The sequence below is a fragment of the Pieris brassicae genome, chromosome 9 (assembly GCF_905147105.1).
Source record: "Pieris brassicae chromosome 9, ilPieBrab1.1, whole genome shotgun sequence".
In the NCBI taxonomy this organism is placed as follows: domain Eukaryota; kingdom Metazoa; phylum Arthropoda; class Insecta; order Lepidoptera; family Pieridae; genus Pieris; species Pieris brassicae.
This window is the reverse complement of record NC_059673.1, coordinates 1,660,302-1,678,264: the sequence shown is the minus strand read 5'-3', so window position 1 is coordinate 1,678,264 and position 17,963 is coordinate 1,660,302. Positions and strand designations below refer to the sequence as shown.

Below are 17,963 nucleotides of genomic sequence, written 5' to 3'. Positions count from 1 at the left end.
TTGTTGTATTATCTTTTGTATGTATAATATTTATGATTACGATCTATCAAATTTACAAGCATTTACATTACTCCTTAATACATTCCATGAATCATAAGCTCACACAAATCCAGAGACATTCTTTGATAGCCAGTTATAAAACGAAGAAAGGAAAGGTCAACATAAATTGGACGACACTTAATGCAACTAGTTTCAATGGCACAAGCAAAAGACCAACTCGGCTTTATTATGAAGGAGGTTGAAGGGATCAAGTTAAAGTGGTCTCCTTTATGATGACAATTGGAATTCTCAGATTAGATATTGTGCTCGGTAATTGATATTTAATTGGCAGATACCTGTCAAGTTGTTTATAGTTAAGGAATAAATCGAATTTTATTTGTACAGGTATCATGAGAAAAGCAACCAGCTTAAGGTGACGTGAATTGAATTAAATGTTGTATATAGATACGCACATGGACTCGCCTGTCTACCATATACCGACAGCGGTGACACGTTTAGGCAACATCTGGAAGAAAAGAAGATTTGGTATCGAAACCAAAATAATACTGATGCACTAGTGTTCCTTCTATCTTCCTGTTTGGAGTAGAAAAGTGGACCATATTGACTCGAGGAAGGCAAAGGTTCGATGCCATTGAGATGTGATGGTAGCGGTGAATGCTCAGAATACTGTGGACTACGAAGCATACTGTATGAGAACTTGGAAATAGTGGTTGGTAACACAGAAAGCAATCACATGGCCGTTCACCGACTAGATGGACTGATCAATTGAAAGACTTATCCTCCTCAATACTTTCAGAGACACACTATAAGAAAGGCGAGGGACAGACACTCGTGGCAACAGATACTCCACTCTAGATTCTTCATTGATGACCACGAAGCTCAGACATGAGCTGCCGACTGAACAGAAAGAATATAGATTGTCGACTATCAATCACATTAGGGTTAGATACTTTCACTATATTGACAGGAGAGAATAGTCTTAAATTAAAATATATTTTTTCTTAAACACTGCAACAAATTTGAAAAAATAATTTTCGAATATATTTTGCCATTAACAAAAGCCATACAATGAATGAGTTTCAGTATATCCTCTTGTTACATGGACCACAAATAGTAAGTCCACTAACTGGTCTTTGTATTTTACACTAACTAGCTTTGGATAAGAGGAGACACTTATCTCAAATCTTTTTGTACTGGACATGCTGCTTCAGTATATATAAACCTTATTTTGTATAAAACAAAATATGGAATTTCTCAATGATTTTATTGTATAAATATTTACCCGGTATACGGAAAGTGTGTTAGACAATTTTGGTAGTTACAAAAATAGCGAACATTTTAAGTGTTTCCTATTAAAATTTTAAGTAAAATTTCAGGCAAAGGACTTGAAAACTTGGGCTATATCAATGAACAATTGTTTGTAATCCCAGTTCAGTTAATAAAAACGTATAATTCGTCTCGTAATTTATTAGACAATTTTCTTTCATTATATTCATACAGAGTAGTGGTTGCCTAGTGGCTTCAGCGTGTGACTCTCATTTCTGAGTTCGTAGGTACAGCTGTACACCAATGGACTTTCTATCTGCGCATTTAATATCCGCTCGAACGGTGAAGGAAAGCATCGTAAGGAAACCTTTCGTGAGGCTTTCCTTAGACCCAAAAAGACGACAGTAAGGCACAGGACGCTGATCTTGCCTATTAGATTGAAAAATCATGGAACAGATACAGAAATCTGAGACCCAGACCTAAAAAGGTTGTAGCGCCACTGATGAATTTATTTCACTAGAACCAACAGATGGAGGCAATTGATTTACTAAACATATTTAGGTAACATTACGTATTGCCATTATGCAAATAACATACATTTGTCGAAAGGCTTTATTGGTCGCCATGCAGCGAATTCAATGGTAATTCAGAACCGAAAATGGAATTACTAAACATTCCACGAATGATATACTGTAATTATAATTTTACATTCACATTGTTTAGGCTTTAGGCCTTGCTGGAATATTTTGATTATTTTCCGTTTTTGTATGTACTTGACACGCCGTCGAATTTTGTACAGGTACCGGCAAACATCTTGAACAAATGTCCTTGCCTGCGCAGAAGCGATAGAGGGCGGTGGTGCGCGGCGGCGGGAATGTGACGTCGATCGCGTGATTAGTAAATCAGTTGATGTTTGTGTCCCGCGCTGTGTACGATGCGCAAGCTTTCCCCCACTCCCTAGTGTAATGCTCAAGAAGTTTGCTGGTATCTATAAAAGTATTTAAGTTACGATACCCAACCAACTTTTTCGTAATTCTTGTGTGTATCGATCTGTGTTTCACAACGTAGGACCTGCGCTCGACAAGGAGGCTATTTGATCGATAAGGGGGTAATTCCAAAAACTTATTAAAATTATTTGAATTTCAGCTATACATTATGTTTTGAAAATGATGATGATGAAATGAACTGTTCGTTACAACTTTCTAGTGATTTCCTTAAACCTATCACTAAAGTTTTTAGTTTAATAGTTTAATTGAACAACTCTTTTTTAAAATATTAAAATCATGAATATATAAGAATTTTAGATAGGCGCTAAAAACGTTAGCACTGGTAGACAGTTCTGTACCTAACACATGTTTGGTTGGTTTTAACAACTGAACCTGAACTGAACTTTATAATAAATGTATGGAGTATGAGAGCGTCATATGAAGTCGTCAAGTGAAATGCCTATGACAACTATTCAGTTAAGCATTCGACGTTTTAGAATTATAAATTAACCGTTGAGTTATTAATATAATCACTGTTGTCGTAGCGTTCGTATTTTTTCGGGCTAACAGATACCCAGAATACCGCGTTTGACACATGATGAGAGCCGCATAATTTACTTAAGATTAGTGGAGCGCTCTCAATAGTAACAATAAAAATCGACTTGATTATTAATTTAACTTCCAGCGATAGTCCTATATGTGTCTTGAACTCAGATTGGGTATGTTTCTTCAATAACTTCAGAGACAAGTACGTTGACATGACACAGAAGGCAAACAATGATTTGTTTGACAGATGTCAAGATGGTGGCTTTACCGTAGGGGTAAGTGCGTAAGAAAGACAATTCCATTAGTGCAGAGTCGTGATTCGTCCTCAGGGATAAGGGTTCGTTTAAGCCACTAGGCAAACACAGCTTTTTATAATAATATCTGATATATTTGACAATTGATATATTTTACATATATCAATTAGTTCCACGACGTGGACAGTAAATAAAACAGGTTTAAATCTAGATATTATACATTGATCCGGTCAGACAAGCACTTTTGCTAATTGCAAAAAAACGAATTAAATAATTTATAAATAATAAATGATTCGATACTCAAGATATAAATTGAAAATCGTCAAATCTAATTCATAAAGTGGCACGTTTCAATTATAATTCGTAGTTTATATTGATCTGATTCAGAGCGCGGGATAAAGGATGGTACACAACAAAATGGAGGAAACCTACTGGAAGGAGATTGACAAAAGAGAAGTGGAAAAATATGGAGGAGGCTTTTACCCTAAGGCACTATACACCAACAAAACTTGCCTTAATTTGTAGAACTTACTAACACAACTAATACCTATATTAAGATTTTTTATTGGATTGCGAACATAGTGAGTGCGATACCGGCCTTTGAAAGCTTTCAAAGCTGTTTCATATACTTTAAGGCCTATTCTCGTACCAAAACACATTCCAATTCAAATATCTAGACTCAACAAGCAATCCGTTCAAAAAATGTTTTCTTAACATTAATTTATTTAAACCCTCGTTCTATTTAGATAAGACTTATAAGAAGATTTTGCTTTGTAAGAATATTGCTCAGATGATGGAAATGTTGCGTTGTCAAAATAATAAACAGTAAGTTCACACACTGTTAGTACTAAAAACTATCATTTGTTTCGACTAAATTGTTTGTCTCTTTCCCTCACATAGTGTTTACAGTTTGAGAAAAAGAGGTGATGCAAGATTACAAAGTTTCCAAGTATTTAAAAATTTGGGAAATTGCACAGATTCAAACTGCACATTCTAATTTGAAAGGATTCAAAAATGGAATGTGCAAAGATCAAAACGGATACACATGATAATTACTAAGAAAATTTCAAAAATGGAATTTGCACAGACTGAAACGTATGCACATTTCTAAGAACATTTAAAAATAGAACTTCTCTTATGTATTCAGATCAACAAGTGAAACCTGTTACACTTGACATTTGCGGAAAAAGTTTTATTTAGCTAACACAGCACGCAGTACCGGTTCGATGAAAGTTAAAAAATCCGCTGGCAGACAGGTTAATTCGCTTGACGACAGATGGGAAGGTGAACAGAAGAGTATATGGTATGCATTTTAAGTTTATTTATGAAAGTTCACCACATATAATGCTATATCTACAGTATATATTACAAGCTACCTTTTCTAATATACACATACGTAAACCTAAAAGTTACAATTAACAATAATTTTTGTTTAAATTGATCAATTAAATAATTTTTTTGGATTCTATGTTAAAAATCTAACAGTCCACTAATAACAGTATAATAAGGAAAGATTTTAATTTTCTTATCTTATTATAATGTCAATAGACTGATCTCAAAAATTCTTTCATTCAGAACGCTCCATTAACCGGCTGTATATTATTTGTCTCCAAGTCTTGGTCTACCGCGACCGTCAATATTTTGGCCCGCGAAAACCTCTAGAAAACTTGGAAGCTTGGAAGTTTAGCCAGCAGCTCAAACAGCACAAATGAATAGGCCATACTATTGTACTCAAACTACTACGTAAACTGCTAGTATATACCTTATCTGTATTCTGCTATATCAGAGTTTAATGCCTTCAAGTCGTTATGTCGTAGACGGTAAAATTTTAATCCAGATCATAAAATTCCCTTTAATAACATAACTTAAATTTATTTTAATACCACATGTCTACGGATCAAGTATTTTTATTATAAAGGATTAATTTAAATGTATTTTTACGTACGGTAGATAGCATAAGGTATTCAACTTTCTGACTTGGCCATTATCGTAAAATCATCTTTTAAAGTTGAGAACAGGCCAAGAAGTAATGTAAAGAAGCATGGTGGGTAACACTGAGACATCGCAAAAGAGCAGAAGATATAAGATTAACGACCAAAGTAGAGAACATTATAAAGAAGATAAGGCGGTTGAAATTGCGCTGGACCGGGTACATGACGAGAGAAAGCAGGATGAAATGGACAAAAATTATTACAGTATGGCAACCACGAGATTTTAAAAAAAAGAGGAAGGCAGAACATGAGATGAGCAGACTATAGAAAGTAAAGAGGAGGCACTACTTGGACAAGCAGAGCCTACATTAGAAAATAATAGAAGCAGCTAAAAGGCGCCTGTTTCACAGGACACACTCACCAAAACCGGCGCATCTGATGTATTAAGGTTAAGTGAGATTTAATTTTTTTTATATATTATACTATAAGGCTTCTGAAAGGCCGTCAACGCATTGCGAGCCTTCTGGCAATGTGAGTATCGATAGGGGGGCGGTATCACTTAACATCAGGTGAGCCTCCTATTACATAAAAAGAAGGTACTCCAGGCATCCCATCATTCCACTTCTCCTTCCTTTTACGATGAACGCGTATTAGCCTAAACTACAGATCCAGATTGAGCATACTCATAAAATAGCTAGGTCTGGATATCCATAGCTCCCCTTCATATATTTATACTTTGCTCACAATGACCAGATTTTCCTTTACTTGCCGAACTCCAGTCGGGGTTCACGTAAGATTGAGACTTACACAATATTTCTACAAGCACAGTTTACGATTGTCTTAACGAGAGATGTAATCGAGCCTATTAAGTTCATATATTTGTAGACTGGTCTAGCCTTATTGGTCTTCTATAAATATCGTACGCGCGTTTTATACTCGCTGATTATTGTTTCTCATACATTATAAGATATCTCTTTACTGCTCCGGTACTTTAAGTAGTGTGACTACTGGTGTTTCGTTCGTTAACTACTTTTAAAAATCAATTGAAGTGAAACTTCTTCAGGGGCATGAGGGTTTTTTTATGGATGAAACGTCACGAGGATGTGCAGCGTTGTCGTCGAAGAAAAGAGAGAGAGAGTGATTGAGACCGACTGAGCGAGAGTGAGAAAGGGAGGTCGAGAAAAAATACTTGCTATTGGTTGATGTATTCGTTTAGTTGTTACATATCAGAACTTTAGATGGCCATTCAGTCGTATAAAGTCTTTTGCGGTAAATAAAATTAACGCAGATTTTTTATTTATTTATGTTATAATTAGGACCTATCTATATACGTGCTAGGTGTGAATATACATGTACAAATACATGGAGTAATCATATACTGGTACATAATCATCTATAAGGGCTTTTACCTCTGTAATAATTAATTTACAAAGAAGTTTCACTTCTGACTGTACTGTGACCCATAACTCCACTGGATTACTATTATTAACGGAAGTTTTATACATACAATGCATTCTCAATGCAACTCAGTAGTAGAGAAATGTCAGTAAATATTATTAAGACTAAAACCAAATATTTGCCATCAGCGCAAAATAAATGTCAATTTAACGTTAATACTTTACTTCTGTAAATTATTGGTCATTACTTAAGCTACCTGAAAATTAAGATTCCAAACGTAATGGAGCTATTAAATTGCAATTTTACAGCCAGAGATACCAATCAGTAAACTTGCTAATAGTGTATTTATGTTAAGAGTCTAATACGATATATAATAATATAATAAGAGTTAAATTACGTATTTTTTTTAGAAAGTTTCGTGTTTAGTTACGACGTCATCAGTGCTGTTTCGCTGTATGAAAGACTCTTCTTACAGCGTACACAGAGAAGAAGAGTCTTCAAAAAAACTTTGTATCTGTATGAACGTCAAAAACGAAATATATATTAAATGCTTCTAATTTTACATTTACTTTGCACAACTGGACAGTTTTTAGAAAGTAATTTGGTAATTCCTGTCATGTAGCTTTGTGAACGACTTTTCGAAATGGTTTAAAAATAAAGGGCCGCTACAAACAACCTTTTTAGGTCTGGGCCTCAGATTGCTATGTTTCATGATCATTTATCAATCTGATAGGTGACCAGCCTATACCTGAAACACGCTGTCTACTTTTCGGGTCTAAGACAGGTCGGATCCCTCACGATGTTTTCCTTCACCGTTCGAGTGGTAAATGCGAACAATGAAAGTTCGCTGGGGTTCGAAGCTACGACCTCAGGGATGAGAGTCGCATACTAAAACTGTAGACGAATACTACTCTGCATTTGAAATGGTTTATCATAACAAATATTCAAAAATAAAATCTTTATTTGTAAAGTCAAGTCAAAAATATAATATCATCAAGATAGCTTGCACAATAAATAACAATTGAATTATTCATTGATAAATTTTCCGTTATTCAAATATCTGTTTCATAGATCGTTGCACGGAACGATTGAACATTCATGTATTCATACTTCTATGAAATATGCACTGATTTGATTTCCCTCTTTTATTTGAATTTGTCGATTCATATTAAATATTTGTCAATAATATTCTTGTATGTTTAGTTTCCATTTCATACCACCATTTTAAGTGTCTGCTTATCATAGTTTGTGACGGCGACATCTCTGTAGAAGGTTATACGAAGATATTTTGGTTCAAAAGTATGCGCAGTGTTGTCTCGTTCCTCATAACTAATTTCCGGGGCATCGCCATAACCTAGCCCAATGGGCGGATGTATTGCGAGAACTGCTTTATGCAGTTGTCCGAGGCACGGAAGTATTTATATTTGGCCAACTTAGTTGTTAGAGTTATTAACAAGCTATAATATTTTTCTATAATGAATTAATTATAAAAAAACAACGCATAATAAGTCACATAAAATTTGATAGCCACGTCGTCACAATTTTGTAAATACGTGGTGCACAGGCACACAGCCTTGGTGGATCCCTTGGTAGACACATGCAAGTTTCTTTAATTTTTTTAAATAAATAAATGAAATAAAGAAAGAAAACATTTTATAATAAAAAATAATAGGCCCCACATCGGGTTTACCTATGTTGTGGGCTCGTCTCGCATAAGTGGTAGACGAACACAAGTTACTTGACAATAATTTCTACATAACACATTTTATTAAACTAGAATTATCACTGAATAAGTTTAAAACACTCGGTAAACATAAATTAATCAATACAGCTTATTATAAATTTGACGATTATATAAATGATCCTAATCTTGGGATTGATTTACTCCAGTTCAAACAATTTGTATGACTCAAAACTTGATTAAAAAGAGTGGCGGAGAGTTTCTTGCCAGTTCTTGCGAACTGATAGTCAATCTAAATTCAGAATCAATTTAACATATTTTCTGTTGGCATTCATAAGTGTGCTCAGTTTTACATTTAAAGTTATTTTAGGTTGGAGTAAGACGTACAGGTATAAAATTTTGAATCGTTAGTGAATGTTTTGTTTTCAAAAAAGTGTTGTTAAAATTAAAAGCATCCAAAGCCAGAAACCGTTCTATTATACTATAATGTTAATGTAAATATTATCAACTGATGCGTAAACTAACAGTAAATATAGCGTAAATATTGCATAACATTCTTATGTTTATTCATTTAATAATTAATATACAGTTTGCACTATTGCACGAGCGAATTTCGAATATGTAAAATTATAATGTAATATTCAAACTCAATTCAACAACTATCTCAGAGTTTATGGAAACGTTTTAATTTAGAATATATCCATTTATTGCAGCAGCGTGTATATGTATGTAATATACCACCGTTGACTTGGAGACGTGGCCGCATTATTGAACTATTCCCTGGTTCGGATGTCCCCGCGAGTCCCCAAAGAGCCGTGGCGGGCTTGTCAAGTCTTCCAGTGACATAAAATTTTGCTACTAGTCTCCGGTTTTGGACTCAGTCATGTTGTGCCCGACTGGTACGTGAGACTGTTCGAAATACATAATTTAAATTTAATAATTTTTGATGAGGGTGATCCCAAATATTTTTTCTCGGCCGATCGTCACATTTATTAGTTGAGTCACTGTTGAGATTTACTCGGGTTACGTTAGACACATATTTATTTTGATATATACATTTGTTAATTATAATTGATAATAGTTACGTCAACTATTGAGAATTTTATAGTGAGTGTTTAGTGCGTTTTTGAGAACTATCGTGAGGCAAGGTATTAGCATCAGTCTACCCTCTCTTTGTTCCGAAACTAATAGAATTTCTTCAAATCCTTACGGCTGATAATATTGTGTGCCTTTCTTGTCTTGTGGTAAGAAGATATTGTAACGAATTATGTACTCAGGACTTATTATTCTAGTATAAGATTGTGTATCGACGGCCGCCGAACCGTTCTTTGTGGTACATTTGTGTTGTGTTACAGGTGTGATTTTGTATACATTATGTTATGATTCAGGGCGGTTTGGTCTAGAGACTTAACGTGCGACTATCATCCCTGTAGTCATACGTTCGACCCCGGCTGTGTACATTTGATTTTCTTTCGATGTGCATTTAACATTTCCTCTAATGGTGAAGGAGGACACCGGCTTGCCTTAGACCCGAATTTTCCGAAGTCTCTATTGTGCCCCCCTTTTATGGAGCCCCAGTTGCCCTCCCCTAAATCCGGCCCTAATATTTTAAACGGCCTTAAATAGAGCGAAACAGCCGTACGGAATCGACCCGAAACTACTATAATTATACCATGGTTCTCACCGTTATTCAATAACCGTTTAGGTCCGAAACCACTGAATGCGATGTTAGGGATTCTGAGTCGATCCTCTTAATCAAGAACCACAGATATCGCCTATTGCATTTCTGTTCCATCTCTAGCTTTTGAAAGAATATTAAAAGGACTAAATTTTGGTGTGGTTGCTGTCGCTAGGTATCTGTCTATATTGTTTTTAATCAAAACTTGAAGCAGACAAGGAGTTAAATCTTAAATCTCCAGTTTCCAGCAGTTAAATCGTTTGGTTGGAAAAAATATAAAGCTATTTAATGACACCAAGTGTTAATGGTAAAAATAATTCTTGATTTCCTAAATTATTATGGCAAATGAAAAATATATTATTCGTTGGTTCGACAACTTTGTTTGTAGTAAATAAAATATTATCACTAACGGACTCCACGAAAATTGCCTTGGCCTAGTTTTATACTTAGCCTACCTTTTTAGTAGCGACATACCAACATATTGCTATGCTACCCAAAAGAGAGTGTTCTCTTTTCCGGGATAAACACCTAAGAACTTAGTTCAACTGGTTAGTTTTTTGTAAATTTTTCTTTCTATTAAAACCTTCCCCAGAATTCAAGGTACAAAAAAATACTCTAATCGTCCAGTCCGTAAATCACCTCCGAGATTTGCAAAGCAACATATTTTGTGATATTTAGTTGTATCTTAAAAACATTAAAAGCCATATCCTGCTAAGCAAATTAACGTCCAAGTCAAATTCAAAAAAGTAATGCAAATGTATGTATGTAAAATAACCATAAAAAACCTAATCACAAAAAGAATATCTATAATTGGATAGCTTCCTTATCTAGTTTCTTATTTTGACAAGATTCCTTTCAACTCTGATTAGCATAAACTTGTAACGAATTCATTAGTTGATGAGTAAATTTATACAATTTACTAGAACATTGACCTTATGTAATAAATAAAATATTCTAAAGGGCCAATTTTAATTTGTACTTTACCGAATTCTGTGATGATATTGCTGGTAATAATAAACTTTTGAGTTATTTTTAGTCCATAAAAACAAATATTTCATTCAATGGGAATGAACTTCCGAAGTAATATAGAGAGAAATTGGGGTAAGTTTGTCCAAAGATGGCTCCACTTTTAAACAGCAAAAAAAAAAAATTCTAACGTTATTTATGTAGTAGTACCCCGCAGTTGCGAGGGTTCTGGCAAAATCCACATATCATAAACATCAGGCGAGCTTGTCCGTTTGTTACATACAAAATTTTAAAAAAAGATAAGTGCAATTATTGTACGGTTAAGGAAAAGGTCTTTAAATGTCCAAACCTTAACAGCGTTGACACACGCTTAAGAAATAATGATGGAGACAGTAATTCAAGATGACTAACGGTCCAAGTGTCGCTCTTATTATGGGACAAATATCGCAAGGATACCGGTGTATAAAAATCGCTGTGTATATGTGAGACCACAACTTACCTATAAAGAATTCTATGATAATGAAACAGAATTCTTAAGGCGTAACAAGCAGGCATAATTCTTAAAAGCAGTATGAAGAATATCCATAGCGCTAAATCACCTGCATCATGAGCACACCCCACAAACACACCCACATACACATCCTCACATTCACACCATCACAGCCGAATTAGTTATTACTGAGTAGGTATTGTATATTTTTTATTGATCTTTTTCCATTTGTAAATGCTTTTGTTTTATAATATTATATTATGTACGAGTCATGGCTGTCATTTTGCTAACTTAGGCTTTCTTAGTTTTATAAGCGTGATGATTTCCTATGTACATGCCATGACTATAAATTTTGCTTATTTATAAACGTGACGATTTCCTAAATCATCAGAGTTATTCCCCGAGAGTATAGCCAGCCGCAGGAACTCTCCACACTCTACATTACACTCATTCGTTTCATAGCAATTAACTAAATCATGGGAGTTACACCCTGAGAGCATAGCCAGTCGTAGACACTCTCTTTGACTGTTTGCCGCAGGAACTCTCCTCTACATTACATTCATTCGTTACATAGCAATTAACATTTAATTATTTCGCTTATATTCTATTGTAATACGCCAGTGGTTAATATAGAGTAAAGCAAGAAACCTCTATCATTTAAAGCACCCCGAAACCGTACATATTATATAATTTGTTTCAAAATAAATTTCTAAGAGCAGAAAGATCACTGCTTTTATTGCAAAGTGTCAATTGTCTTGTCTCATTGGTTAGCTTAACTACTTGTCTTAGTATTTCTAGTCTTGACCGGACACGAATCGAACTTACACACTTTCGTTCCGTGACCTTAATCTCGCCATTGAACAAAACGGGGTCATTGTACTAGTCATTGATGTATTGAATTAATTTAAATATGTACTACTTTTATGTGATAATTGCAATTGATTTTAGTGACATCTATTGAGGGGAAATTCGATTGAGTTTCACAATTTTTTTGTGTTGTTTGTTAAATTACACTTCTTTTGTTGTCTCTTTTATTATGTTTTCTTTTTATGTTGTGTAAGTTAATTGTCGACGGAAAGAGATTAATTGTAGGCTTACAATTCAGTGTAATTTTTTTAAAAGTATACATCAAAAATAAAGATTCTGTAATTAATAAAAGATCGCTGTCCGGTAATTTTTAACTAATTAATTAGTTGTATTCTAAGATTAAACTTTATATTATATATTATTTAGCTAATTCTTCGTATAGATATAGTTTTTATATTTATTTATTACGTTACATTAAAAGAAAAAAACAATATAATTTATAACTACTATGATAGTATATGTTACATCAAATTTTAGAAAAGAATTTCTATATGTATTACTCGTCGTGATGCTTGATCAGTGTGGCCTAGTGGTTTTAACGTACGTCATCCCTGGGATCGTAGGTTCGAGACCGGCTGTGAACCAATGGACTTTCTATGTGCGCATTTTAGACACGCCCGTACGGTGAAGGAAAACATCGCGTGGCATGCCTTTGACGGTGTCAGGCACAGAAGATTGAACACCTATTAGAAATGATCACGGGAGAGAAATTTGAAGCCCATACCTAAAAGGTTGTAGCGCCACTGGTTTATAAATCACTCGATGTCATTTTAAACGTAAAGCAGTTTTTCGAACATCGATGTATGTGTCTCTAAACCAATTGGACAGGACCCTTTAAGAAAATAACGAATACTAAAAGGCTAGTAACGCACGCGCAAGCCTTTAGTGAGTGTCAGGTGAGCCTGATTGCACCTTGTTTAAATAAATTGTGGCCTTTAAGTTAGTCAAAGTTTTAAAATCCGACCAGAATTTTCAAAGAGGCTAGTAAAAACTACCAAACATGCAAATTTCAAGGTAATTATGCTGTCCGTCAATCTCACGTAATAATCCGAAAATGGTATAAATGGGTCAATGCGCTTACAGGGGTCAGTGACCTTTTTAATTAAAAGATTTTTAGCTTTTGCATTTTTTTTATGTTCAGTACTGATGTTTCATACTTGTAAGGAAATTTATTAATCATTTAAATAACTATCACACTAATGGCTTAATGTTATGTATAAAATTTACAATAATTAGGTCGTATAATATGAAATTAAATTTAAATTAATTTTTATTTCATTTTTTTAAATTGCAGTGAAAAAGATAAATTTGTTTTTTTTCCATAAAATAGTATTAGAAATCTTTCTAGTAAAAACATCGATTTAACTTCTTTAACCAAAAAATATATCATTAACTCAAGCATTCCTTTTGCAAAATTTGTCATTAAATTGTTTTCAATTGTATTTATTGTAATTCCAAAAATAGAAAAATACAATTAAAAAAACTGATTTACTATTATCAGCCCTTTCAATAAAATAAAATATTTAATATAAGTGCTTTGTAAAGCCAAATCTCCAGAAACTAAACAAAACTGAAGTAGAACTCATCCAGTCTCTTTGACTTGATCAATGAATGCTAATTAATCATTTTTTGCCAACCGAAATGCTCCAAAGCATTTAAAAGTTTAAAGTTTCCTCAAACATATTTCTGCGAAAGCTTCACCATTATGTTCTAAATTCAAAAACGATAAACAGTTCTAAATTTAAAAATTCAAAGTGCACTACTTACTCAAAAATTATATCGCACCACACTGCACTACACACACACGTTGTTACTCGGCCACGCCACTCTGCGAACTGGACCCGAGGCAGCCACTACCAACATTATTATAGTTGCCATCCATCTTTCACTGACCAGCATCTGGGTTAATGTATAAACCATGTAGAAGTAGAAGAACAGTTTCTAAGCGTTTTCAAATGACAAACACAGTTTTCCTTGATTTTTTGACACGAACTTCGGACATAAATACCAGATGACAATATTTAAACGCCAACCTGATGCTTCAATGAACCTAAACTGATTCGGACATACACCTACTTAGAATAAATCATGCTACAAAAATATATATGCTTGCCCCGCATTTAAAAACGTATAAAGAAAAAAATAACGTTAAAATACTCAAGTCAAAGACTTTTCCTTATAATCTCAAAACAAATCGTAGCTTTTAACGCACCAGCGGCCGTGGATAATTAAGTGATTAGCCTGTTAATATTTTTTCTAAATTAGATACTTTGAGAATCGAACCCGAAGATTCTCCAGTCTCGGTTGGTTAAGCCCAATTAAGTCACAAAGGCGAGTACATAATGGTTCAAAACTTCTATTTTAAATAACAATAATGTTACTTTTTAAAGATTTCATAAAAATCATTGCTAAATTATGAAAAAAATTATCGTTTTAACAGGAGGCACTCTAACGAAATAGTTCCAATACAAACATAATATAGTATTAATAAATACGATTCAGAGAGATATATAAAAATAAGAGGAAAAAAAACCACCTGTTGCCGAACTTAGAGATAATAAGCTTGAAGGATCCTTCAACATACTAACACTATACGTGTAACGAAACATGCTAACATAGGTTTGATATATAACGTACTGAATCACAAGTCGTATTTTACAAATCTTAACCTTTGAACATTACTGATATTAAAATCTTTCGCGTTTAAAATCGCAAGGCCACATAATATAACACGAAAAGAGATCGTATCTTCTATCCTATCTCCTATTTTCCAGGGAAGACCCCCTCCACCGGGAGTCGATTTCACAGTTCGTACCTAAGTATCCTAACTATATACAGTAAAGCGTATAAACCTAAAAATAGCTAATCAAAGCTTTGTTCATGAAACCTCCTGTCAATTTCTAAGTTACGTTACTGTTTGATAAGGGAGCATTCAAATTAATTATATTTATAATACTAACTATTTAAAGAAAAAAGAAACCGCAAGCGTAATATTTTAGATTAATTAGCTCATGTACATAGTCGCTGATTAAATATTAAAGACTTCTGTGAAACAAGACGGAAGGAAATAATAAAATAAAGAGAGGAAACACAGCTAGTATTAAACTTCTATAGGTTTCTATACACAGTTACTTTAAGTGTAGTTTATGATTATAGAAAAATAATTTGATTTATTATATATCATGAATAGTGTTGGCCTAGTGGCTTCAGCGTGCGACTCTCATTCCTGAGGTCGTAGGTTCGATCACCGGCTGTGCACCGATGGACTTTCTACATATGTGCGTCTTTAACATTTACTGGAACGGTAAAGGAAAACATCGCGAGGTAACCGGCTTGCCTTAGACCCAAAAAGTCGACAGCGTGCGTCAGGTACAGAAATCTGAGGCCCAGACCTAAAAAGGTTGTAGCGTTATTGATTTATTATATTTTATATATCATGAATGAAACTCATATGTGTTGCTGAAATATATTTATAGAAACAACATTTAGAGTTTGTGATATTACTTGAAAACAATTACTTTAAAATCCGAAATGTTCCAACAAAAAAAACAACGAATAAAAATTTAAATCACAAACCAAAACTAGCGTCTTTTCCACAGACTAACAAACAAATTAAATGCAACGTCAGTTAACACATAATAGGCAATTAATAATCTAAAGAATCTCAGAAATATAATTACCTGTTTACATATATGTTGTTTTGAAGAAAATATAGCAAGCGTTCATATAAATTACTATGAGAAGCGATAAATTACTGTATTTAAAAATAACGAATAGTTGTTGACACACATTTATGCAAAGGTACACTGGTTTTGTGACCCCAATTACAGGGAAAAGATATGAGTGGGCGTACGAAGTTCCAAAAATTTTTGCTTATTAAGCTGTAATAGATAAACGTATACTGTAAACGTCAACATAACCTTGATTGATGATTAGACTAGTAAGTGGATGAAGCCAGGCCTCGAATGAAAAGAAAGCCAGAAAAATCTGTCCTTAGTAAGGCTTTAAGAGAAAAGGGTTTGAAAGCGGTGGTATACGAATTGATTCAGAATAGAGAATTACATATTTTGAGATATGGTGCTTAAAATGGTATTTATAGATACATGCTAATATGCCAACACTTTGTCTTGGACAAACGGGCAGGAGGCTCACCTGATATTAAGATACAGCCGCCCATGGACACTCTCAAAGTCTGATGGCGCAGGTCCTGGCTTCTCAAGAATTTATACGCTTTTTTCGTGATGGACGCTAAGTATAATTGGTTCGGAAATACTTCAGTGGACAGCTGGTTCCACATAATGGTGGTGCGTAGCAAAAGCTCCCTTAAAAACGATCAGTTGGGGCACTACCAACGTCCGATTATGAAATAATAACTCCTCTAAACAATTTCCATGGTATGTATGATTTGACAGGCCTCCAGTGTAGATTAGAATTTGTCCTTTAGTAGCTGATAGAAATTTAGCCGAAAACCAAAAGATCGGTTACACAGAGTATTAACAATAATTGAAAGCATTCATTCTAGTTTTATATCAGGTCTGAATCAAGACAATCTTGGAAGCTTTATAAAAATGTTTTAACAGTACTTGAAACTAGATTTCTATCATTAATAGAGATTGATCGATCGTAATTAATATAGTTGTGAGGCTTTTGAATAAGACTTGTCTTTCAATTATTACAAATGATTGCAATTCCTCTCCTCTCTCTCCGGCTACTTGATACATTCTTTGAACAAAAATTGTTTAGTTGACACGGAAATCCTTAAAAAAATACCTTCATTCGTTGAAAGGGATAAAGCTGGCCAGCTCAATAGATAATAGGGTAAATACTTTAAAAATAATCCAAACGAGAGTTATGTAACCTAACTTTTTTATACAGGCCAAACGGGCTGGAGGCTCAAATGTCAAGTAATACCGCCGCCCATGGACACTCTCAATGCCAAAGGTATCGCCAGTGCCTTGCCGGCTTCTTAAAATTACAGAATATATAATAATGATTAGAAGCGGAAACTAAATGTTAGCAATTATCGCACAATGAGCCCTTTGAAGAATGTCCAATATCACATATATTCTTTATAGGTAACGTACGCAACTCTACTACATCTAATTTTATCTTAGTTTAACTGGCTTTAATGTTTTATAACATAAAAGATTAAAGCCAGTTGACACCCAGCTACAAACAAAGCGTTACATTTGACATATATTTCAACATCCACCACCACAGCAATCGCCACCGAAGTTAACTCGAAATAGTATCGCAAAGATTGTCGTAAAATAATATTTATACTATAATATCTCACAAACTAATTTATAAACGTGTCTTTTGAAGGTTAGGTATAACTAACAATCATATTAATGTAATATATGCAGCGCCATCTATGTGTCAATGTAAAGATTAATGGCCGAAGAAAAAAGTGACGGATTGGCTTCCAAAAAGAAAAGAAGGAAGACGATTAAAAAGAGGGGAAGATGATATAAGCAGCAATGTGGCTACGTAAAGCTAGAGACCGAGAAGAGTGGAAGCTCTTATTGGATGCCTATGTCCAAAGACAAGCTGTACAACAGAAATTAATTAATTATTAGTGTTTATAGTACTTCACATTACTATAAGTATTTTACATGAATAAAGGCTATTATTATTATTATATTGTTTAAGGACCTAACAATAAACCCGGTCCCAGTTATTTCATATAATAACGAAAGTTCCTGACAACATACAAATAACATTGATTATAAAGACGGTAATTGCCTTTTTCGTATGTTTGGAGAGAGTGAGACCATAAACTAACATCATTAGATGCGCCCGAGCAATGAAAGTCGCATAACGAACTTTCGGATCAATCGTTAACCGAGTCATGCGCGGGAGACGCGTAGTTTAATTGTATCTGTGATGTGAATCTAATC

At 34.1% G+C, this 17,963-nt stretch overlaps 1 protein-coding gene across 1 annotated transcript in view; it reads right to left on the bottom strand.

Moving 5' to 3' along the window:
• LOC123714658 (serine protease inhibitor dipetalogastin) overlaps positions 1-13,950 on the bottom strand; it is a 63,213-nt gene extending 49,263 nt beyond the window's left edge. The window contains exon 1 of the mRNA XM_045669020.1: positions 13,831-13,950. The gene's annotated coding sequence lies outside the window, so the exon portion shown is untranslated. The remainder of the gene's footprint in view (positions 1-13,830) is intronic.
• Positions 13,951-17,963: the final 4,013 nt, after the last annotated feature.